The following is a 26,380-nucleotide window of genomic DNA, read 5'->3' as shown; positions in this document are numbered from 1 at the left end:
GAGCAGGGAGGTAGAGAAGAAGGCAGCAAAGAAGCACCCGTCACTCTCGCTATGCCACTGTCTCTACACCATCCAGGTTGTCGAATCCACGTATCAAAAATTTGGTATCATCTACAAAGAGGCTAAACTTACCAAACAGTTCTTCAAGATACTGCTCAAAATAATTGTTAAAAAGAACCATGTCAATGGTCCAATCCCTGCCACATACCCCTGGGGAAAGAAAGAGCAAACAACAGAGTCAGGAAAATCAGCAAGGGATCAGTTGCAGTGGCCTAGACAAGAAGACGGCAAATATTTGAATGGAGAATCAAATGCAATGAATTAGGGCATTTTGCTCGAGATACCCACAGGAATGGCAGTCACTTCCCTCTTTAATGTACTTCTGTGCTCATTCAAACGTAGGTCCCACATAAATGAAGAGGGAAGTGACTTCCGCCCTGTGGTGCAACACTGCTCTTCACATCATCCTGATTTTTTTTTTCAGTTAAAGTGTTTGGTGTTGGGTCATATTCCATCTCACCCTCAAAGACTCCAGTTCCAACAAAGAGAGCAGTTTTGGATACAATAAAAATCTTTCAATATCTATGTGGTTTGAATACACCAGAGACAAGTCTCTCAACTGAAAGGAATCTCTGGAACGAGGGAGCCTAGGATGAAGCTGAAAGGGGATTGTCTCAGGAGAAAATACTTCTTTACAGAAAGAGTGGTGAATTCATGGAATGGCCTCCCAGTGGAGGTGGTGGAGACAAAGACTGTATCTGAATTCAAGAAAGCATCTCTATGGGATAGGAAGGGATAGTAGGTACCATGGATGGAGCAGCTGGATAGGCCACATGGTCGTTTTCTCATTTCTGTTCATGTTGTGTGTTGCTGTTTATGCTTTGTAAAGAAAATGGCTGCCAATTGGATGGTGAGGTAATGAGTGGTGCTTGTAGGAGTCAGGGAGGGCACTTTCGGAGGCTGTTATAGGGGAATAAACCAGTCAGGGATTCAAGACAAGGTTGGATAAGTTCTTACTGGAACAGAACATATGCAAGTAAGGCTAGACTCAAGTAGGGCACTGGGCTTTGACCTAAGGGCCGCCACATGAGCGGACTGCTGGCACGATGGACCACTGGTCTGACCCAGCAGTGGCAAATCTTATGTTCTTATGTTAGTGACAAACTGAACTTATCTATGATGGGTACAGTTGGTACTCAGGGGTGTATGTCATCGTCTCCCATTGCCTTACACATTTTCTTTACTGTCATTACATGTTTTATCGCTCAATGGATTGGTGGTCATTAAGTTCTTGTTTTCTTCTGAAAGCACATTTTCCTCCTCCTCTGACCCACAAATGACAAGAAACTAACCATAAAGAAGGCAATCAATTTAAAGGATTATTTTAATAGTGTGAACCACAAAGGAAGAATTCAACATTGATGGATTTATGGTTAAGAAGTTATTGTTTATAATACATCAATTTTGGAAGGTTGGAATTATTTGAGAACTTTGACAGCAGAGAACTGCAAGGAAAGTGCTTTGGTGAGTTAATGCCTCCAGCAAGTATTACCCTGAGCACTGTGGGATGTGATAGGAGACTCACATTTCTCTGCTTCAAGTAAGAAAAATATGTTTGCTAAACATCTTGGGATGCTGTGAGAGAAGATAATGAAAGCTCCCTAGATTGTACTAAGAAATACATGATCAGTTTTCCAAAGAACTTAATGAAAATAAAATGGATGAGTTTATATTCAGAAATTCTTATCAAGAAAACAGCACCTGATTGAGATATTCTGCAGACGGAACCTCTGAATATACTACGACTACTCCTGATCATTTCTATAGCATTCCTAGACATACGCAATGCTGTACATCAAAACTCAGAAGAGACAGTCCCTGTTCCAAAGAGCTTACAATCTAGTCAAGACACAAACCAGACAAGGAGGTGGATTTGAAGACTGTCGGAGATGGAGCCTGACGTATCGAGTCAGGATTCCGGAATGTTATTGATCTTTCAGATTCTGGAATGTTGGAATTATTTGGAATCCCCAACGAGTAGCAACATTCCATACTACTACTATTAATCATTTCTATAGCGTTTTCTAGACATACGCAGCACTGTACATCAAAACCCAGAAGAGACAGTCCCTCTTCCAAAGAGTTTACATCTAGTCAAGACAGACAAACTGAACCAGAAGGTGCATCAATGCACAGTGCTCAGTTGGGTGAATTACAGAGGGAACGAGAAGACAGATATTGGTGCTTAGAAGGCGGGTTGGAGTTTGGAATTGAAAGCCGTGATTCTATTACAAAATCGCAGCTTTGGGAAGACCCTGCCACTAAGCTGATGCTCCCCATCAGCTTAGTGGCAGGCTGCTGCGGTATAGGGGCAAAGATATCTAGCTGAAATGTAGGCCAGGGTTTACCTGAGTCTACATTTCAGCCATCTATCTTGACTGAATAGGCGCAATTCTGTAAGCTGCACCCTGTAATGATTGACAGGCGATCAGCAGCCACCAACTTGGGCGCTGGTTACAGAATCTGGCCCTCAGTGTGAATTCTATGACATGCCTGCCATTATATAATAGTAGCATAAATCTGAATTTCTACGCCTAACTATAGGCATTTGCACTTTCATCTCCTCAAGAACCCATGCGGTCAACTGCCTGACATACCCTGGACTTAAGGGCTTCCTTTTTAAAGACGCTTTTAGTGATTAACTGAATTTCTTATGTTTTTAATCTCTCCTTAAATTTCAATAAATTTCTTCCCCTTTTCCCAATGTGTTATTTACCTTAATTGTTTTTTTTATATTCAATTGTATTTCTTCCTGTAACTTTCCCATTATTTGATCTTGTTTGTAAAAATAATCTTGTTAGTCATGTTATATTATGTTATGTATTTAGTGATATTTTAATATGTTTAGTAATAATTTTGTTAGTCATGTATGTTTCCCTTGACTTTGTCATTTTTTAGCTGTACATCGCTTAGAATTTGGAACAGGCGATTAATCAAATCTTATAATAAACTTGGACTGCCCTTGCCCCTCTCAAAGTTGTGTGCTGTGGAATCTGACAAAGGACGGTGGGTTCACAACCACTAATTAAGGCCAATCATAGTCTATTATTTCCTAACAGACGACTCTCATATCAAGCAGCTACTTGGGATTCTGTTCTCTATCGACGATTTCTTACTTTTACCTCATATATGAACTTTAGAAAGCAGTTCAAAACTTATTTGTATGATACATTTTTCTAACTGACCATCTTATACTCTCTCTAATTCGCTGCCTCATGTTCAGCTTTCTTTTAACGGTCAACCACCAGGATCCTCATGGTGTTATGTTATTATGCCAATTACCAGCTCATTTATTAAGTTGCACATACAACTGATCTTATCCTATAACTTGTGTGTGCAAACGCATGCACTAGTCACAAAATTGGATGGTGAACTTTCTAGAATTAGAAGGTTAAAGGTTGGTATTGAAAATAATTTCACCAGGTGGTAAAATTGGAAGCACTGAGATTCTGTGGCACTTACCCAGCTTGCATCTGAATATCAGTACTTAACCGCCTAAGGTAACTGGACCAATACAGTCCTATTTTTGACCAGGTTCACTTAAGTAGTCAAATGCTGACTTCCACACTTAACCTGATAAGAGAGAGCCAGCTACAAAGCCAGATTTTTGCTCAGCATAAATGCTGGTGATGCCCCAAAGGTTGCTGAATATTTACCCTTAAAGTTTAAGGTCAAATCGTGTGTTTGTTACAGGATCATACTTTGGGGGGTATGGAGAGACATGCTTATGGCTTTAGTGGTCAAAACCCTGGTGGGGCTTCTGAGATCCTGAACCCTAATTGCCATTGGTCAATGCTCAAAGGCTCCACCCAGCCCATTTTTTTCTCTTCCCTCTTTGGACTGTGCGGCCCAATCCCAGCTGACAGCAGGAAGGGAGAGGGCTTTGATATTGGCAGGCAAAAGAAGCCCAGTGACAGGTGTACATTGCCATGCCTCAACTGTTTTCTCCCACTTGTGATTGTTGGGGGTGAGAAATGACACCAACCCCCAGGCACTGGAGACCCCCGATGCACCACTGGTCAGGCATCAAACTGAGACCAAAACTCTGCTGGCCTTAATTCTATCCTTTCATGAAGTCTCCTCATATTGTATTTTGCATCTGTATCACCTTTGCTTCTAAAGTGTTTAATTCATTTTATAAAGGCATCAATCATTGCTTGTCAACATTTCAATCGCTTAGACTGACTTTCCAAGAACCAAACACAATTGAGTCAGAAATTCACTTCAGTTCACCAAAGAAGGGCAGCGTTCAAGTTCCCTTTTGGCAAACTATCCATTTGGTGTAGCTGAGCTTTCACCAGCAGATTCCAAAGGCTTCAAGGATCTTAGACTAAAGCATAAATCAATACATCAGCTCAGTTGCAGCCACTCTGAAGGTCTCAATGTGCTTAAGAAGCAATTCACTGTGCAAGATTTAGGATTTGTGCAATGGGACAGAAACAGAGAAAATATGTTCAGTCATTTATTGCTGCTAGAAATCCATCACTTGATGTTTCATAAAAGTTCTAACTACACCTCACTTAGGGTAGAGTTAATCTCTTCATGAAAAATTTTGCAAAACCAACGGTTTACTACAGCCTAATAATAATTAAACTACTGTACTTTGCATTATTTGTTTCATTTGAATAGATATTTGCACAAAGAAAATATCTGTAAAAATGTATTTAATGCAAATATGCAAAAATTTATAAGGGGCAACTTTGGAATTTTCACGACATAGATTTGCATTCATGCAGATTTCTCTCATTTGTATTTGTTGTTGCTACTCTGAAAACCTGATTGGATGGGAGACCCCCAGGATGGATTTGGGACTGGGAGTCTCTATAATAGCTCTTGCAAACACCTCAATTGATGACATAATATACAGTATATGAAGAAAATATATAAAGCTAGGGACCTCCCTCCACTTCAAAATCACTGAGCTCTGGAACAACCTTACCTCCCCTCTTCGGAACTTGAACTCTCTCCAAGTTTTCCGCAAACATCTGAAAACCTGGCTTTTCTCAAAAAATGTAAGTCTCCCTCCAACTTAGGAATCAAGGAAACTCTTCTATCTTGGCATCCCAAGTCCTCTAAATTTTCTTCACACTTCTACCTCTAACCCTCTGTTGTAGTTCCTTCCTATTTATCCTACTGTAAACCGTGTCGAGCTCTACGAACGTGGAGATGATGCGGTATACAAACCTAAGGATTAGATTAGATTAGATTCAGTGCAAAATAATTTCTACAATAAGAGGCAATGATATCGGCCTCTAAAGAACTTACATTAAGAAAGGGCCTAACCAGCTAGAGTTTATTTTCAATTAAATGATCTTCCTCTTGTTGAACATTTTGCAAAAGGGGGCCAGATTCAGGACAAACAAATATTTCTTGAGAGAAATGATGGTAGATGTTTGGAGGTTAATACTAAAAAGTCCAACATAAGCCCAGGAAAGCTTTCATGGCAAAAACATGAAGGAAACAGCAGAGGTCAGCTAAAATGGTGGCACTGAAAGATAAACTGAGCAGAATAAATAAGCCTTAGGCAATGTTCCTGATGGCTACAGCGCTCCCACATTACATTTCACGTTGGAGAGCAATGACCCTCTCCGTGCAGTGCATCTGAGCATTGATCCTGGGGACTGATTTTAGAACAAGATACCTAACTGAGAAGTCCAAAAGGCTCCAAGATCCAGCCCCAATAATGCAGCAATTCAGATTCATAAAGGTATATCTGTTCCACAGATAGTACAAATTCAGGCCTGTATTCTACATCTGCACACATGAATTTTATAAAGTACACAGACATAGCAACTTAGCCTCCAGTTCACCCAAACTTGGGCCCTGGGCGTGATGATACAGATCATGTAAAAGCCATGCGTCTTTTGTGTATGCGGTCCTTGATTTTACAAAATCCCTTTACTGCATGCAAAGCAAAAATATACTCGTACGCATGAAAAAAACAACTTTATCAAGTTACTCTATACATGCTTCTATGTGTACCCACCACAGTACATTCCGGGGGCCAGAATGGGATGGGGAGCTACAATGAATTCTACGGGCCTCCAATGCATCTGGCAGATGCACTAGAACAATATCTTATATCAGCCAATCAGCTTAGCTACCGAAGAATGCTGCTCGGGCTCCGTGTGTTTTACCCCTCTTCAAACCAGCCAGACGCCTAGCACTGGATCTGCAGAAGCAGTGAAAGAAACATCTACATCTGTCAACAATTACTTTCACAAAAGACAATCCAGGAGAAATGAACATTTGCAGAATTATTTTACATATTCTGTTCAGGCAAACTAGTTTTCTGTTGTAACACTGATTTCTCAAGATCCTCTTCAGAAATGGTTTCTATGCTAGAGACAATAGAAACAGAGACAAAAGGCGGCAGATAAAGACCTAGTCTGCCTAACTATGCCATCTACATCACATCGTATTTCTATACCGCATAACCTTAAGTTCAATGCAGTTTACAACTACAAAAGAGGGCCATAGATAACTACTCGGGCAAGTACTTAGAGAAAAGATAAGACTTCAATTGTTTCCTAAATTTCCTATCTCTTCCTCTCCTGTAGAGATCCAATGTACTCATCCCAAGCTTTCTTGAATTCAGATACACTTCTTGTCTCCCATTTCCACTGGGGGGCTGTACCAAGCATTCACTACACTTTCCATGAAGACGTATTTCCTGATGTTACTTCTGAATCTATCCCTTTCACCGTCATCCTATGCACCCTCGTTCCAGAGTTTCCTATCAATTGAAAGAGACTCACCTTATGCACATTTATGCCACATACTGTAAGTTTTAAACATCTCTATCATATCTCCCCCTCCCACCTTTCCTCCAAAGTATATATGTTGAGATCTTCAAGTCTGTCCCCATATGCCTTATGATGAAGACCACGCACCATTTTAGTAGTCTTCCTCTGGATCGACTCCATCCTATTTATAGCTTTTTGAAGGTGAAGGGAGACCGTTTGCATGTGTAACTCCTCACAGCACAATGTCAGGGAGATAATACCATGACTTACAGGAATAAAGGAGCCATTTTGCCAAAATGTAGAGCTCACTAATAGACATCAATACTTCCTGCTACTACTTAGCATTTTGATCGTGCAACTAGATGTGTTATTTATTGTTTACTGGAAGCTTTTATATCGCTACTAATGACAGAGGAGTCAATTCTGAGTGGTTCGCATGAGCTTCAGTAAAGGTGTTACAATACATGAGCTAAATATATGTATCATCTATGTACATAGAGTATTATTATAGTTTCTGTATATCTTCTTACCTGGATTTTAGAAAACAGATAAAAACTCAATTATTCAATAGGCTAGGCTCTTAATACTTTTTTATATTTTTATCTTGCTTTGTAAAATTCTCTGCATTCTTTTATACTGCATGCATTTTATAATTTATGTATTTCTTCCACTAGATGCCTTCAATTGCTGTCTTTTTAAATAACTCGGACTGTTTGTATCTTATCCAATTGTTGTGAACCGCTTAGAACTCTCGGGTATGGCGGTATATATAAATAAATGTATTATTATTATTATTATATTCATCTTTCTTTGTATTATTCGTGAGGTCACCCTTTCATGTTCCAAGTGGGGGGGAGGGGGTCTCCTGCTATTTCCTCCATGTTGCTATTCCCCCTAATTCCTTCTTTATTTGCTAAAGAGTATCGTCTTTAATCCCAAATACAACGCTGTACACATTATCCAGCAGATTCTATATATAGTGCACAGATTTGTGTGTGTGCAGAAATTAATTTCTTAATGAGCTCAATTACATCAATACTTGGGAGCTAAAAGCAGTTATTGATGTTAAGTGGCACTCAGTAGTATTTCCGTGTGACTAACTGTGGCCATGAGAGAAGCAAGGGCGTGCCAGGCACATGCCAAAACTTTGTATGCATGAATATAGAACCCTGGGCAAGTGGACCTAACTCAGTCAGCAGCATTTACACCAAGTTTCAACGGGCATAAGTCTGTCTTCCTATATTTTATGACGTAGACTCATGACCAGTCTAATAGATGCCCTTTGGATTGGGTCCACCTGGTTTCTATCCATTTGAAGACGTAAAATTCCAGAATGAAACACAGCTTTCCAGATGACTCACCAGAGGTTTAATAAAAATTTGAATAAACACTGCCACATTCTACAACACTATTCCATTCCTTTCATAATGCATCCAAACTTTCTTCTGATTCCTGGCTTTGTCTTTTCTGTCCTTTTGGATACCACCTGCAATTGATGTCTGATCACTTTAACATGGTGTGGGGGAGTGGCCTAGAGGTTAGGGCTGCAGCCTCAGCGCCCAGGAGCCCAGCACGGCTCCTTGTGACCCTGGGCAAGTCCATTGCCCCAGGTACATTAGTCAGATTGTGAGCCCACCAGGAGAAATCCTTGAGGACCTGAATGTAAATCACTTTGGGTATAAGCAGTATATAAATACACCGAACACTAGAAACAGTAGCAACCTGGATGAAAGATCACAAACTGAAATTCAACACAGACAAAACTAAATTCATCCTCCTCGAAAACGACAAAGTCCCAACCATAACCAATAAAGAAATTAACACAATCATCTATCCCATTCAAACTACCATAAAACTACTAGGAATGACTATAGACCGATGCTGCACCATGCAACCACAAATAAATAAAACAATACAGAAATCCTTCGCAGTTATGAGAAACCTAAGACAAGTCAGGAAATTCTTTGAAAAAACACAATTCCAGCTTATAGTACAATCCCTAATCCTAAATCTACTAGATTACTGCAACCTCCCCTGCCTTGCTCCAATGACTAAACAACTAAACAACTACAAACAATCCAAAATACAGCTCTGAGACTCATCTGCTCATTGAGAAAACATGACCATATTACAGAAGCATACATCAACTCACATTGGCCACCAATCCAAGAAAGAATACTATTTAAATTTTACTGTATGTTATTTGAAACCTTAAACGGAGACAGCCCAACCTAACTGAACAACCACCTCATCCAAACCACCTCAATCAGACATAGAAAAACACACACCCCATTCACACACCCCTCGATCAAAGAAGTACAACGGAAAAAACTATACGATGGCCTCCTGGCCACTCAAGCAGCTAAACTAGATAACCAAATCTCCAATCTACTGATAACGACACCAGAATACAAGACGTTCAGAAAAGAAATAAAAACTACACTCTTCAAGAAATTCCTGAAACAGCCCTAACTTCAAACTTACAGTCCTTCCTCCCTCCCTCTTCCCGCCACACAGAAACTACATAACCTACTCTTTACCTCTCTAGAAAAGGACAAATGTTCTTCCATTGTAACCCACTGTTTTTTTTAATCTCTTTTGTAATCTGCCTTGAACCGCAAGGTAATGGTGGAATATAAATCTCTAATGTAATGTAATGTAATAAATAAATCAAATATGTGTATAAATGTACTAGTCTTTAAGCCCGTTAGATTAATGTGTGCTAGAATAGATGTGTGTCTCTGTATTTCTTTTTTTCTTTTTATCTCCTTGGCTACTTTCTTTCTTTCTGTCTCTCTCTTTCCTCGGCTGTCCACCACCACCCCTTGCCTGCTCCCCCTGTCCAGCAGTAGCCCTTCTCCCTTCCTGTTACCTCCCCCTCTGTCTAACAGTACCTCTTCCCTGCTCCCCCTGTCCAGCAGAAGGCCTTCCTGCCTGTTACCTCCCCCCTGTCCAGCAGCACCACTTACCTGCTCCCCCTGTCCAGCAACTGCCTGTTTAGAAGAGGAGGGCAGACAGAAGAGCAGCAGAGGGCCTTACAGTGCTCCCTGGCTGTGGATAGGTCTGCCGCTGCCTGGAGGAGCTGAAGAGCAAGGAGGCCCGCGCTTAGAGGGTGCTCGGGTGCGTGGGAAGCTGTTTTGCGGGCTAGTGGGTGTGAGGAGCGGCTGGGATCGCAAGAAATGCCCGACGTTCTGTTGCCGACCGTTTAGTTCTGTGCCGTAGATATTTTTAAGTTTAAAGCTGCCACCGCGATTCCTCTCCCAATCCCCGCCTGCGTCGGAAGCCTTCTCTGACGCAGGTGCGGCTCGTGAGAGGAGCCGCGGCGGCGGCTTTGAACTTAAAAATAACTTCTAACTTACCGCTGAACTTTAAAATTACTTTGATGAGAACATCCTTGGGGTCCGCACGTGTGGTGCCATTTTTCCTCCCAGGCTCATAGAACCGTAAGCACGCATGCGCACTCCTGCCTGCCACGGACATACGGATCACGGAACACGCAGGTAGGAGTGCGCATGCGCGCTTAGCGTTTTATGATAGTAGATATTCTCTTTGCTTCCATTCTTCAGGACTGTGCATGAGAGAGAAATGTCCATTTCTAAATTCTTAAAAGCAAGAAACTGAGAGAGGTTGGTTTGAAACTTTATTCCTATCCATATGATGTGCACTCGAAATGCAGATGATGTTCTCTTGCTTAGAATCCCATTCCAGCAGACCATGCCTAGATAGCCTTCAGGGAGTCCAGTTTACCACAGAGAGACCAGGCATCACACTCTTGCCAAACTTTTTACATCTCAAGAGTGCCTGGTTACATTTTTACCTCATATCAAACACTTTGCTGAACTTTATGACCTATTTTCTCCTGCGATGATTGCATTTCAGGGGTGGGAAACCCTCCTGATTTGTGGTCCCTGAAATGTCATCATTCTTCAGAAATATTCAGTGGTATTGCAAATGTCAGAGCTGACAAAACAATGTGCGAATTTGTTCTGACTTACGGTAAGATCCAATAGAAGACAGAGCAGCAATGTTTTAGCTGCTTTATGCTTGGAGGGCCATGTCTGGGAATTGAATATCCGGGAATGAACAGACAGCCAGAACTTCTGCATTTCAGGCCAATAGTCAACTTAATTGGATACATGAAACCAGACAAAGATAGGTTGTCGATTTGTCTGGTTAAGTGCAATATTGGCCCTTAACCACATAGGGACTCTACTCTACAGCCTACAGATGGGATTTGCAGTGGCTCTACCTGGTGGAAAGCACAGAAGGTTCAACTAGACACGGAGCCTCTCCTGCTCAGTTAAGTTGCTTAAACATTCAAAACTCTTTCTTCTGACTATATTTTAGGGATCTTATGTTACAATTCTGTGTTCACAGAAAATGATCAGCTCCTCTAACAGATTTCTGTCTACCCCCAGCATAGAAATGTAACAGATGCAGCACAGAGGAAGCTCGGTATAAATGTGAATTCCTGGATAGCTTATAAAATATTAAACCCACACCCGAGCGTTACATTAATGCTTCCAAACCACGGAGCCAAAAATAGAGCCACTGCATGACCAAACTGCTAAATGCCATCTCGAATCCTCGCAGGCAGAGTGCAAATATTATCTTAATCACTATTATTTAAATTAATTAAGGTTTGCAAATAAGTCCAAGCTTGCTTTCCACGTCAGCTCTGAAACATGCTCTCTCCAGTGCCTTGTGTTTGAAGGGCTTGTAGGCACTTGGCAGGCCATGTACAAAGCAGTGGCACATTCTCAGGAAAGGGCTGCGAGATCCCCGAGGGTTAATTTATTTCAGCCTTTTAAATTTATAATTCTCCAACAGCATTTGATACAAACACGTTTTGGATGTTAATTCTTGGCACATATTATGATACTAGGGCTCTCGTTCAAAAGGGAGGAAAAGGATATTATAAATCTAATCGAACTAGCGGTTCCTTTTATTCAATGTCTAGGATTTAGGCAAGATCTTTTCTACAAGGACATTTCCATCATCGTCATCAAACGTTTACCAAAAAGCAGAGCCAGGAACAACAGTCCACAAACAAAGGGCCAATATTAGATGTGATTTAACTAGGTAGGAGAGGCTTCTGCACTGGGTGCCAGAAATAACTAAAGTTGGAAAAACTGTGCGAATTGAAGTCTTTCCTTGAACCTTCAATATCTGCACTTTATTGAAACATAGTAACATAGTAAATGATGGCAGATAAAAACCTGAATGGTCCATCCCTGTGGAAAATAGAAATTCAACATACTTCACTAATAGCTAAACACTCACACTCTGGTGTAGTCATCTATCAACACCATGACAAACCCACAAGCATTCAATGTCTTCTTGAGATAGGATAAAACCTGCGATGCTGTTCAACCCCTTGCAACAAGGCCTCACTCTGCACTTCACAGCATGAGGCCTTGTTGCAACAGCATCGCCGGCTTTATCCTGACTATCTCAAGAAGACATTGAAGACCAGATTCTGTAAATGGCACCATTATCTGTGGCCACCTTAAAAATGGCCGCTGATCACACGTCAGTCATGCAATGTGACGCTTACAGAATCGCAGCTATATGTAAATATAGGCCAGAGTTTTAAAGGCCTACATTCAGACCCCTACCTTTCACAAACTTCAGCAAACAATGCTCACTGTACCCATTATTGCTCCCTACGACCATAAGAACATAAGCAGTGCCTCTGCTGGATCAGACCAGAGGTCCATCATGCCCAGCAGTCCGCTCACGCGGCGGCCCATCAGGTCCAGAATCTGTATTGTGATCCACTATCTATACCCTTCTATCCCCTTTTCCTTCAGGAAATCATCTAATCCCTTCTTGAACACCAATACCGTACTCTAATCTTTCAGCATATGAAAGGTTTTCCATACCTTTTATCAATCGTGTCACTCTTTTCTGGACCCTCTTGAGTGTCGCCATATTCTTCTTAAGGTACGGTGACCAATAATGCACACAGTACTCCAGATGTGGGCACACCATCGCCCGATACAACGGCATGATAACTTCTTTCGTTCTGGTTGTAATACCTTTCTTGATAATACCTAGCATTCTATTCGCCTTCTTAGAGGCCGCCACGCACTGTGCCAACGGCTTCATTGTCTTATCCACCATTACCCCCAAGTCCTTTTCTAGGGTACTTTCACCCATTACCAGCCCTCCCATCGTATAGCTGTACTTCGGGTTTCTGTTTCCCACATGCAAAACTTTACATTTCTCTACATTAAACTTCATCTGCCATCTCGTCGCCCACTCTTCTAGTTTGTTCCGGTCCCTTTGTAAATCCTCACAGTCCTCTTTAGTTCCAACTCCACTAAATAGTTTGGTGTCGTCTGCGAATTTTATTACTTCGCACTTCGTCCCTTTTCTAGATCATTTATAAATACATTGAACAGCAGCGGTCCAAGTACCGACCCCTGCAGAACACCACTCGTGACCCTCCTCCAGTCAGAGTATTGGCTCTTTACTCCTATCCTTTGCTTCCTACCCACCAACCAATTTTTGATCCATCTATGTACGTCTCCTTCCACCCCATGGTTCTTCAGTTTCCGTAGTAGACGTTCATGGGGTACCTTGTCAAAGGCTTTTTGGAAATCCAAGTATACGATGTCTGTGGGGTCCCCTTTGTCCATTCGTTTGTTAATTCCTTCGAAGAAGTGCAATAAGTTCATTAGGCACGATCTTCCCTTGTAGATGCCATGTTGGCTTGTTTTCATCAGTTTATTCCTTTCTAGATGCTCATCGATGCTGTCCTTTATCAATGCTTCTGCCATCTTCTCCGGAATCGAAGTCAAACTTACCGGTCTGTAGTTCCCCGGGTCACCTCTTGATCCTTTTTTAAAGATGGGCATAACATTAGCTATCTTCCAATCCTCCGGGAATACGCCCTGTTTTCAGGGATAGATTACAAACCTGCTGTAGTAGTTCCGCTATTTCCTCCTTTAGTTCTTTCAATATCCTAGGGTGGATTCCGTCCGGGCCCGGAGATTTGTCAGTTTTTAATCTATCTATCTGTTTATGTACATCTTCAAGGCTTACCTCCATGGATGTTAATTTTTCTGCTTGATCTCCTTTGAAGATCTTTTCAGGTTCCGGCACATTCCAATCTGTTGTACACATTTCTGCCGATTCTTCTTATTTCCAAGGTTCTTCAAAAGACCATCAGAGACAAAGCTCAACTGATTCTTATAGTGCCTCTTGCAGCCAGAAAGCCATCTACCAGGAAGTCGTATCAGTTGAAATGGAAATGGTTTTCCATCTGGGCAGGATCACAGGATCAAGACCCATTCCACTGCCCTGTGGATCACATTTTAACTTATCTAACTTAAGACCAACTCTGTATGCCTTCACCTTTCAGCTATATCAGCCTACCACCATTTTTTGGATGGAAAACCTCTTTCTCAAAATCCTCTGGTCTCCCGATTTTTGAGAGGTCTTAACAATCTATGCCCTCCACTTTTTATGCCACCTTCAGCCTGGGATCTCAGCATTGTTTATGACCAGCTGATGAAGGATCCCTTTGAGCGCTTGGGATCTGCTTCACTACATACAGTTCCTAATAATAATGACTTTATTTTTTCTATACCGCCACAATCTTGCGACTTCTAGGCGGTTTACAGTGAAGAGAGCTGGACAATCAGCGAATTACAGAGTACAAATAGGGAAGATATCACTGAACAGCCAGAGATTACAGAGTACAATTAGTGAGAAATACAATATCAACATGTTACAGTGAAGAGGGCTGGACAATCAGCAAATTCCAGAATACATCTGGCGAAGATGTCACTGAACAGTCAGTGGAAACAGAATACAATTAGTGAGGATACACAATATCGACATATTGTTAATAAATTTAGAAGGGGTATCTGACTAGGAGATAAATCTATCGAACAGAGCTGTCTTAATTTCTTTCCGAAATGCGCCGTAGGTCGATCCGGCTCTGCTGATGTAATTGCCCAGCCAGGTCTGCTTTTTGCTAGCTTGAAATTTAAAGGTTCTGTCCAGAAAGGACTTGTATTTGCAATCAGTGATCTTTGGATAGGCAAAAAGATTGCAATTTCTGGTTGTCCTCGTGGGGATGTGCAGCTCAAAATGTGGTAAGAGATAGGTAGGGGTCATTCCCCACACCAAACAGCTTTTTTAGTGGCCCTTATTTCAGTCAGAAGAGTTAGCGAACTGCAAGCACTGGGTATCTATGAACCATATCTTCAATTTTTTCACAATAAGGTGCTTCTTCGTACTCATCCAAAGTTTCTTCCAATCAGTTATTTGTTTCCTTCAGTGCAGTTACTCAAGGACATGCAATTTCTAAACCAACTATATCTAATTGCCTCTCTTTTGCTTATAAGAAAGATTCCATGTCTCCTCCAAGTCACATTGGGGCTCATCAAGTATGAGCGACAGCTTCATCAGTTGCAAGCTTGAGAACAGTTTCCATACAAGATATCTGCAAAGCAGCAACTTAATCTTCAGTTCATACGTTTGCTAAGCATTAATGTTTAGACCAAAGTTCAGCACAAGATGTTCAATTTGTAATAATCGGCATCCGACCATTGGGTTCCTGTTTTGTGACTCCTTTGCTATCTTGGGTTTCTAGAGTTGGTATCTATGCCTGATCTCTTTGTTCTGCTTGTTGTGATCCTGGTTGTATGTTCCCTTTGCAATTGCTAATAAAGATAACATTTAAAAAAAAAAAAAAAGATGTTCAATTTGGACAATCTGTTCTTTTAATGAGTCAAAATGTTGTGTGATCGTGGCACCAAGGTACTCCCCTCTTCAAATCCAGCAAGCAACCAAAAAGAGGGGAAAAAAGCCTCAGACTAATGTAGCAGTATAGAACCAAAAGGTACAAATCAAAACTGCTTTAAATACTTTCACTGGCAAAAAACTCACTCACAGAACAGCTCAGGTTTAGAAAAGGGCAAAGTCACCCGGAGGCACGTTCAAGGACTTAGCTGACAAAAGACAACTTGAGCTCCAACGCTGTCACATCTTCTCCAATCTTCCCAAGCGACCTTGTTTCACCAATGTTTAGCTCATCAGAGGAACAAACAAAGTACAGCCACACTGAGATCTGTTCTTTGCAATTTGTTTCCATTTTCGAAGATTTGCCTCCTTCCATTTTTTTGTTAAGGCTAGTGATTCACCATCAAGTGGGGCTGCATTATCCTGCTTGTCTATCGGAGAAAGCAAAGTTGCTTACCTGTAACAGGTATTCTCTGTAGACAACAGGGGAATGCAGCCACACTTGCCTGCCCTTCATCCCCACATATCAGCTTAATTAATGAGCTAGAGACATACTGACAGGCTACGGGGGTGGAGCTTCACAGGCAAGGTGGCTGCACATGCCCAGTAGATGAAAAAAAAAAAAAAAATCTACTGTAGCTAGGGGAGAGTTCCACGAGACAGGCTCAGTCCAGGCACTTCACCATCAAGTGTGGCTGCATTCCCCTGCTGCCTACAGAGAACACCTGTTACAGGTAAGCAACTTCGCTTTCTTTGTAGGATCTCAATGGTGTAGATGGTCCCCTGGACAAACATGAAGATTTTTGTTTTCTTTGTTTTGAATAGGACTTTTTTTTTTTTTTACTCAGAAGGGAGTTTCAAACAGGACCCAGGATTTGATGCAGGCTTGGGGGGGCCACTCGAAAAAATCTTCACCTTGAGATTTGGCACAAGCCAGTTCCATCACTTCACTCAAGGCTTATCTTAAGCTCTTACTGTTAGGCAGGTTCTATTCCAAAAACTTGGCATAGACTGGTTTGTTTTAGGTTTTTTTTACCTGGCACAAGCAGTATTTCAATTTCTTCCTTGAGGAAATTCATTTTCCTGGCTTCTATTATCTTGAACAAAATTTAGACATTTCCCACTGGTATTAAATCATGGAGCTCAACGCCACACTTTAGAACTCCCCATTTAGTTTACATGACAAACCGTAAGGGCTCCTTTTACGAAGCCGCGCTAGCGTTTAACGTGCGTAATAGTGCACGCTAAACCGCCGGCCGCGCTAGCCACTACCGCCTCCTCCTGAGCAGGCGGTAGTTTTTCGGCCAGTGTGGGGGTTAGCGCGTGATGAAAAGTTGCGCACGTTAAACCCTCTAACGCGCCTTCGTAAAAGGAGCCCTAACTTATCGGGGTAAAAAAGCCTCAGAATATGGAGCTATAAACTCAATTTGGGTCTTGCTCCTGCACACATCACAGGCAAAAACCCCTTTAATATCTGAAATTTTATTTTATTATCCTTTTTCTCTTTTCTTAAAATTCTTATTGAAACTCAGACAAGTGGTAACCCATTACGCCCTAATTATGTTTATTTTAATCAATTAGCCCATGACGGAAAGAACTGGTAACTTTGTAACTTTATGGCTTTTCCACTTTAGGCATTTCGTAAGCATGGATGCAATAGTCCTTCTTTTTTTGTTACTCGCAGTCCTCAGCCCACTATCACGCTATCATCAACTGGCGTGGCCTACGTTTGGCAGAGTTCTTAGACTAAAGCATAAATCAATACATCAGCTCAGTTGCAGCCACTCTGAAGGTCTCAATGTGCTTAAGAAGCAATTCACTGTGCAAGATTTAGGATTTGTGCAATGGGACAGAAACAGAGAAAATATGTTCAGTCATTTATTGCTGCTAGAAATCCATCACTTGATGTTTCATAAAAGTACTAACTACACCTCACTTAGGGTAGAGTTAATCTCATCATGAAAAATTTTACAAAACCAACGGTTTACTACAGCCTAATAATAATTAAACTACTGTACTTTGCATTATTTGTTTCATTTGAATAGATATTTGCACAAAGAAAATATCTGTAAAAATGTATTTAATGCAAATATGCAAAAATTTATAAGGGGCAACTTTGGAATTTTATTCATGCAGATTTCTCTCATTTGTATTTGTTGTTGCTACTCTGAAAACCTGATTGGATGGGAGACCCCCAGGATGGATTTGGGACTGGGAGTCTCTATAATAGCTCTTGCAAACACCTCAATTGATGACATAATATACAGTATATGAAGAAAATATATAAAGCTAGGGTTCTTTTCCCTCTTCTGCATCAAAGCTTTCAAGTATTTCATCTCCTTCGTTACTAGCTGTAATTTTTATTTACCAATTCTGTCTTGCTCATATCCTCTTCTCGTAGAGGAAGTCGATGAGGACAATGTACTTGTTTCCTTTGGATATATGAGGAAGATTCTGAATACAAATTTTCTGACGTTATCAGTAGTTCCTTCAATACCTTGTCCCATACGGTGCATCTTTTTTTCTCCCAAATGGTCTGGTGGTTCTCTCTCTCCTCCTCTTGCAAGAAATACATTAGCAGCAAAAGAGAGAAGAAAAACCTCCACAGAAATCCATAAGGACAACACAAAGTGGAGATGGTAAATAATGGAGGCATGATAATAAATCAAAATAGCAAGATCTTATTAGATGACCTGACATGGTTCTGTTTCAGCAAAGTGCCTGCATCGGGGTCGTTGACTGGCTGAAAGCACATTGTAGCATACACACACCAGAAAAAGCAGACATTTGGCTGCATGTGGCTTTGATTTGCAACATCTGGGTAGGGAGATCCTCACTCTTCATCTTGCTATTTTAACGTTGCCATCTCTGCTTCGTGTTGTCCCTGCAAGAAATGCATTGCCACCATCGCATAAGAACTTAAGAATAACCATACCGGGGCAGACCAATAGTCCATCAAGCCCGGTATCTTGTTTCCACAGTGGCCAATCCACTGTTGCTGCTGTTGGATTACCTCTTCCAACTAGATGGGTTGTTGGGCTGCATGAAATCTGGAGATGTCTTTCTTGCAACCACTTGGGGCTCCCGGGTGGCTGCATTGCTGTTTGAAATCAGGGCAGGATTAACCTTTTGGTAGGCTCAAGGCAAACAAACACATTACCCACCTTCCCATCCTAATTTAAACATCATTTTAAAGCTTCCATGAATGGGGACCAACATAATTCTGGTGACATAGCAACATGAGTAGAGAAGGAAACAGCATGCAGGAGGTGCTGCTCTGGACTCCTGAAGAACTGGACAGGGATGGTGAGAATAGACAGGTCTCTGTGGGCGTGAGGGGGGGGGGTGGACATGGCTTCCCCTCTCTCCACTATTCTTTCTGGTAGTAGCTGGCCTACTAGGGCAAAAATAACATAACATAAGTGTTTATTTATATAACCCAAAATGCCTTTTGGTTCGATGCGGTTACATCTGCCTTGTTAGACTTTCAGTTAGCACAGCTGAAAGGACCCATCCTAAACATTTGAGCCCTAAGCATATGCCTAGTTTGCCTTCATCCTGCCCTGCTTGGATTGGATAACACTGTCCCAAAGGGTAGTTGTGTAGTAACATAGTGAATGTCAGAAGATAAAGACCTGCTCTGTCCATCTAGTTTGCCAAATAAATAGCCAGAGTTGAGTGTGGCACTCTGCACAGGTTCCACTTCTTCATAATTAAACACTGGCATACTTAATCTCTATCTCTCTCTGCCAATTTTGGGGCCAAACCATAGAAATCTGTCCAGCACTGCTCCTACCTTTGAATTTCTGAAGCTGCTATCGAAGCCCTCTCCAGCCTTGATCCTATCTTTGCCATTTACAGACATTGATCTTACTTCCCAACCTCTGAAGCTGTCAGCAAAGCTCTCTCCATCTACGAAGTCATTTAAGTCTTTCTATATAGCAGGGGAAGCCAAAGGCCTGTTGGAAGAATCCCATCAAGAATGACACGGAAATGAACATCACGCAGTTGAAAGAAGCTGTGGAAAACAGGGAAGCATGGCGAGGACAGGCCTATAGAGTATCCAAGGGTCAGACATGACTGAATGGATAGTGGTAGTAGTTTATAGATCTTTGGATAGGCAAAAAGATTGCAATTTCTGGTTGTCCTCATGGGGATGTGCAGCTCAAAATGTGGTAAGAGATAGGTAGGGGTCATTCCCCACACTAAACAGCTTTTTTAGTGGCCCTTATTTCAGGCAGAAGAGTTAGCGAACTGCAAGCACTGGTGTTTGTAATTGGGAACTTCTGCTTTTTCTCCTTTTCCCTTCTCTTCCTCCTCTATTGGAATGTCTCGAAGGGACAGCAGAAAATGTGAGGGCGTGATCCATGGCTGCGTTTTCACAGGTTCGCCAAGGCTGAGGTTGAACCATCCTGACCTGTTGAATCAGAGGGGTAGGGCTTAGGCATGGAGTAGGATTTAGAGCAGAAAGGCCCTGAGTCAAGAGGTCTCTAAAGGAACGGCATTTGACGCTAGAGCACTTGGGGATTGTCAGGGAAGAGAAGTTCCCAGAAGTAAGTGTTTCTCTGGGCAGCCAAGTCAGCCTCTAAGAGTTAGTGATACAAGGAGAGAAAACTGCCAATATAGGAGAAGAATTTGACACAAATAACTTTTATTATACAGGATAATCCTATTCAAACTGCATAAGCAAGTACAAAGTTAGTAAATATTAGGAACTGAGCATTGGGTTGAGCAATTCCTTCGAGTTCTCATATCTAATCTAATCTTCTATTTCTGCGTTGCTCATACCTAGGTAGGCTCAAGGTGACTTAAAGAGGGGGGTGAGGAAGGAGAAGGGGTAGGAGGGGTAGGAGAAGAGAACAGGAGGGTAGGAGGAGGTAGGGAGAGGGGTGGAAGGGGAGGAGAGGATACAGGTGATTAAGCGTCAAATAGATGAGTTTCCAGTTTCTTCCGGAATATGGTGTAGTTAGATTCCGTCCTGGTCATTTCAGTAAGGCCAACTAGCTAGCAAGGTCTCTTCATAATGGTCATTATTACTTGTACAAGAAAAAAAGCACCTTGTCATTCATGTAAGACCATACTAAGGATCCCAACTAAAAAATACATATGTGAACATGGCTTTATCAAACCTTTTTAGGGCAACTTGACATCCTTTTAAATATAGATAAGTTTGATTTGCCCAGTAGGTGAAGTAATGGCTTTATTTCACAGTTTGATTTAAACAAATTCAATAATTGAATATATTTTGTTCTTCTCATTTCACATTCAGGAGGTGTATAAATTGAGTACTTGTAATGTATTCTGATACGTTTTGACAAGAATGCTTCTTTGTCAGGATACACAATTCCTTTGAGCTAAATTAACCAGCTATCCATGCTTTACCACTTCTTGTCAATTATTTCTTCACAATCTTCATTGCTTTCTTTTTCTCGTGGAAGGAACATTCATTAACAATAGCTATCAATTAACAAGTTTAATGAGGAGGAGTCACTGTTGTAACGCTAATAGCTTGAGTGGCTGAGCTGCCGAATGTTAGCTGTACAGTGTGGGGTTGAAGCAAAACTCTAGAGAACAGGGAGGTGCCACACCTCTGTGAGAACTCTCGCCTTCCATTGTGGCATCAATCGTTCAATCCCACAGACCCTCCACAAAGTCTGTAGTTCAGACCAATTTCTGAATAACAACACATTGACCAATAATCAAGAATTATTACAAGTTTATTGGTGGCTGATGCACATATGTAAGGTTATGCATGTAAAGTTGTAATTTGCCTTGTTAAAGGCAGACCATAAATAATGAACCATAAACTATAAAATTTGCCCAGCTGTAACATTAGCATTCTAAAAGGAAAATAGAAATCCACATATCTGGTTTTAAGAAGGGTTTGAATAATTTCCTGGAGGAAAAGTCCATAGTGTTATTGAGACAGACATGGAGGAAGCCACTGCTAGCCTTGGATCTGTAGCATGGACTCTTTGAGATTCTAGAATCATAGTAGTCTTTGGGATTCTGGAATCTTGCTATTCTGTGAGATTCTATATGGAATGTTGCTACTCCTTGGGTTTTGACCAGGTACTAGGGACCTGGATTGGCCACCGTGAGGACAGGCTATTGGGCTAGAAGGACCATTGGTCTTATGTTCTTATAAAATAGGATCCTACCAGGTGCCCTCTGGGTGATTATTCATAGGTATTATTTATAGGTACCCTGTTTTCAACTCTCCCTAGCATACACTCCTCCTTCTGCATTCGCGGGGTTAGAGACAGAGCCATCCCGCGAATAAGGAAAATTTGTGCATAACTTTTGGGCCGACTCTGACCCACCCCTGGACCTTACCTGGTGGTCTAGCAGTGACGTGGGATAGGAGTGATCTTCATACACTCCTGCCACGTGCAGAGCCACGCTGTGCATTCCTGTGGTCTCATGAGACTACAACGGGAGTTCCCAGATGCACAGCATGGCTCAGCATGGGGCAGGAGTGTAGGAAGATCGCTCCTGCCCTGTGTCACTGTTAGACCACCAGACAAGATCTGTGCATGGATGCCACCGGAGCTGCATCCACGGCTGAGGGCTGTGCTCCTAGGGCGGCTGCTTGCCTCTGATCACCTGCTCCTCCTCCTCCAATCGACCTCTCCTCCTCGCCCCAGTTCTGTTTGATGCGAGCTGCCTCTGAGCAATTCTCTAGGGGGTGGCCCAGGCAAAAAAATTGTTTATAGTCAAAACCGCGATTGCTGAAACTGCGAATAGGGAGGGAGAAGTGTACTGTATATCTAGGCAGTTTGCATTAGGCCTAAGTCACTATATTCTATGTATAGTCAATAAATAACACCACTTATCTTTGTAGTGGCACTGAATGTTTGTTTTATCTTGTAATGCTGCAACTAGTGTAAAAAAAATGCAGAGTTGGAAGAAAGATTCATTAAGGTGTTCTGAACAAGCCCAGTGAGGTTGCTTTGTGCCCGCTTTCCCATGGGAAAGAGAAGGGGAACATTTAACAGCCTCCTCCAGCGTCCACCTCAGTTTCCGCACCGAGGCAGACCATGATTCAGGTGTTTTGCATCCCTTCTGGCTCCAGCCCGCAGCTCCCTTCTGCCATCCGGGAAGTGAATTCCAGTAGTAGCTGAATCCGGTGGAGATAGGAGACCCTTGGCATTTTTTGACCCAGAACAACTGTTGGATTTTATTCCATCTAGGGAACAATTGATGGTGGAGCCGTCATAAGATATTTCTGAGTTTCCATTCATTCTGTCTGTCCTAATTTTCTTTTCCTGGACTTGATCCCTCAGTATTTCTTTAATATTTATATAACACTTATAGCCTGAGTGGTTTACATTCAGGTTTTGATCCTTGTTATTGAGGATGAAACATTTGTAAACTTTTCCTAATGTGAATTTCCTCGTGTAATGGTGTTATTTTTATTTTCAAGATGGCTCTGATTGATATTATTCATATTTCAATTATATAAGAGTGAAGTAAAAAAGAAAAAAAATGCAGCGTCCACCAGGTTGGTTTAAATTCTGACTCAACAGTGGGGTCCTGTGATTTGTTCAAAAGTGAAAAGGCCAAATGCACAAGGGTATAATTCAAAACCATATCTTTGGGAGGGAAAAGCTGGGATTCTCTCCACTCTTCTCTTTTCTCTTTGCTGACTTCAACAATTAGTCATCTCTTTATCTCATTCTTTTTTTGGATTTGTCTTCCTCTCTTTACGGTCCCCTCCCCCACCCTCTACTCCACCCCCGCTCCTTCCCGACCCCCCTCCTGCACACACACACCCTTCCCAGCAAGCACAGCATTACAAACTTGCTAGGCATGGGACCTGGAGGTGAGGTCAGAGAGAGCCGACACCAACGCAGGGAGCAAGTTAGTGATACTGCTCAAGGTACAAGGGAAGGGGTGAACGCAGACAGCAGGGAGGGTCAAGAAGGATCAGGGACGGAGAGGAGGACGGCTGCTGGAGTCCCTACCAAGATGGTGCCCGGGGCAGACCGCTCCCCCTTTCTACCCCACTGACTCTGAGGATATATAACACCAAGTACATTCCCCCTCTATCAACACAACTACTTTATTAGATAACTGTAATACCGCTTTTTGGGGAGCAAATGCCACTTAGAGCTCCTTTTAATAAGCTGCGCTAGCGGTTTTAGCGCATGCTACATGCTAACGCCTTCATAGAGCTGGCATTAGTATTTTTTGTGTAGTGCGGGGGTTAGCGTGTGCTAAAAACGCTGGTGCAGCTCAGTAGCGTACCAAGGGGGGGGGGCGAACCGCCCCAGGTGCACGGCCCAAGGGGGTGCACAGCTGGCCACTCCGACGTCAATTCTGACTTCGGAGAGGACGTTCTGGGCCAGCCAATTGCTGCTTGGCTGGCCCGGAATGTCCTCTCCGACGTTAGAATTGACATCAGGCAGCGATAGTTGGTTGGCACGCGGGAAAAGAAGCAGGGCGAATTCGGCGCCGGCCTGTGTCCGATGGCCAGTGGCAGCCTTTCCCCGGTGGTGGTGGCAGCAGTATGTTTCCCAATGGTGGTGGCATGGGGGAGGGCAGGGAGAAAGAAAGAAAGGGGGGGGGGAGACAGGGAGCCAGAAAGAAAGAAAGGGGGCAGGATGAAAGAAAGAAAAAAAATGGGGCATGGGGAGAGAGAGAGAAAGACAGACATAGAGAAAGAAAGGGGGCATGGAGAGAGAAAGAAGGGGGCAGGGTGAAAGAAAGAAATGGGGCATGGAGAGAGAGAGAGAGAGAAAGACAGACATACAGAAAGAAAGCGAGCATGGAGAGAGAAAGAAAGAAGGGGCAGGGTGAAAGAAAGAAATGGGGCACGGAGAGAGAGAGACAGACAGACATAGAGAAAGAAAGGGGGCATGGAAAGAGAAAGAAAGAAGGGGGCAGGGTGAAAGAAATGGGGCACGGAGAGAGAGAGAGAGAGACAGACATACAGAAAGAAAGGGGGCATGTAGAGAGAAAGAAAGAAGGGGGCAGGATGAAAGAAAGAAAAAGTTGGGGGAGGGAATGAGCTCTGGAGGAGAGGAAGCATACAGGAGGTTGAAAGAAGAGAAGAAATATTGGATGCACAGTCAGAAGAATAAAGTGCAACCAGAGACTGATGAAATTACCAAAGGTAGGAAAAATGGTTTTATTTTCAATTTAGTGATCAAAATGTGTCCATTTTGAGAATTTATATATGCTGTCTATATTTTGCATTATGGGCCCCTTTTACTAAACTGCAATAGCAGTTTTTAGCGCAGGGAGCCTATGAGCGTCGAGAGCAGCGTGGGGCATTCAGCACAGCTCCCTGCGCTAAAACATGCTATCACGGTTTAGTGAAAAGGGAGGGGTATATTTGTCTATTTTTGTATAGTTGTTACTGAGGTGACATTGCATAAAGTCATCTGCCTTGACCTCTTTGAAAACCCGCGGAATATAAATGATAATTAACATTTTTTCTGCGTACAGTGTGCTTTGTGTTTTTAAAATTTTATTGTTGGTAGATCATTTTGACTTGGCCATGAAGGTAAGGGAGAGGGAGGGAGAGAGCTGCTGAAAGACATCTAGTAATCCTTGCAGGCTTGACTGTGCAGGGAATTATTTTTGTAAAATCATGCTTTGTTATGTGACTGGCATTATTTAGACTTTAATTTCTACGAATGAAAATAATGAAAATGATATAAAATTACTTGTTTGTTTTTATGTGCATGCGCTGAAGGAAAGTGGAGAGAGAGTGGGCTGAGGACGCTGAAGGGAAATGGGGAAGAGAGAGTGGGGAGAAGACGCTGATTTATAAAATGACAATTGTACAGAATATTGTTTCTTTTTATACTTTAATATAATAAGTTCAATATAAAACAATTCAAGGCTTGTGTGGATGGAATCAGGTGGTTTGTGGGGATGAGGATCGAGCTTACGGGGATTAGTCCCATAAAATGGTATTTTCTTATTTATCATTATTTGTTTTATTTTTATTTGTTAATTTGTAAAGTGGTGATTGTTATGTATCAGTTTTTTCAAATTTACATCTACTGTCTATATTTTGCACAGTATTAGAGGACATGTATTACTGTTTTTGTGGTGTTGCATTGTATGCAGAGTCTAGTTTCTTGGCAGTTCAGTTTAACTTTTGTCTACATATTTCTATTTTTAGTTTGTGATTATTCCATATTGGGCGAGGGTGTATCTGTCTGTGTGTATGAAAGGGACATGGCTTTCTGATAGCATCGACTGTACAGGATCAATTGACTGTGCAGGATCTGGTTTGTTTAGTTTTACAATGTATGTGTTGGTGTTCTAGTGCTCACTGCAGTGTTTAGGATGTTGCCTTTTCCTAGGTACACTCTTGATGTGCGATATGTAGATTGTTACTAAAAATCATATTTTTCATATAGATGGGGGGAGGGGGGGTTGTCAAAAAATGATGGGTCCCGGGTGTCACATATGCTAGGTACACCACTGGTGCAGCTTACTAAAAGGAGCCCTTAGTTACATTTCCTTAAATATCAGGAAAATTAGCTGGGGGCATGCAAACCCCTCCAATAGCTTTAGGCAGAAGATCGATACATAAAATCCAGAATTTCTTTCATGTGTTACTGTCCCCCCTCTTTTTTTCGGAACACTGAACTGCAAGTTAGGGAGAAACGGGATGTGAATTTGGTTGTCCCCACTGGGATGATGTTCTGCCTACATTCAACCTTACCTGTAAACCAATGTGTGTTTGGTGAATCTTAGTTTCTTCCATCTAATTTTGGTTTTAACAATTTCATTCTGCCAAATCAAGCTTAATTCCGGAGTTCATAAGTGAGGCTCATTTTCAAAGCACCTCAGCC

Source organism: Geotrypetes seraphini, chromosome 9 (assembly GCF_902459505.1).
Source record: "Geotrypetes seraphini chromosome 9, aGeoSer1.1, whole genome shotgun sequence".
NCBI lineage: Eukaryota > Metazoa > Chordata > Amphibia > Gymnophiona > Dermophiidae > Geotrypetes > Geotrypetes seraphini.
This window is presented reverse-complemented; position numbering follows the sequence as displayed.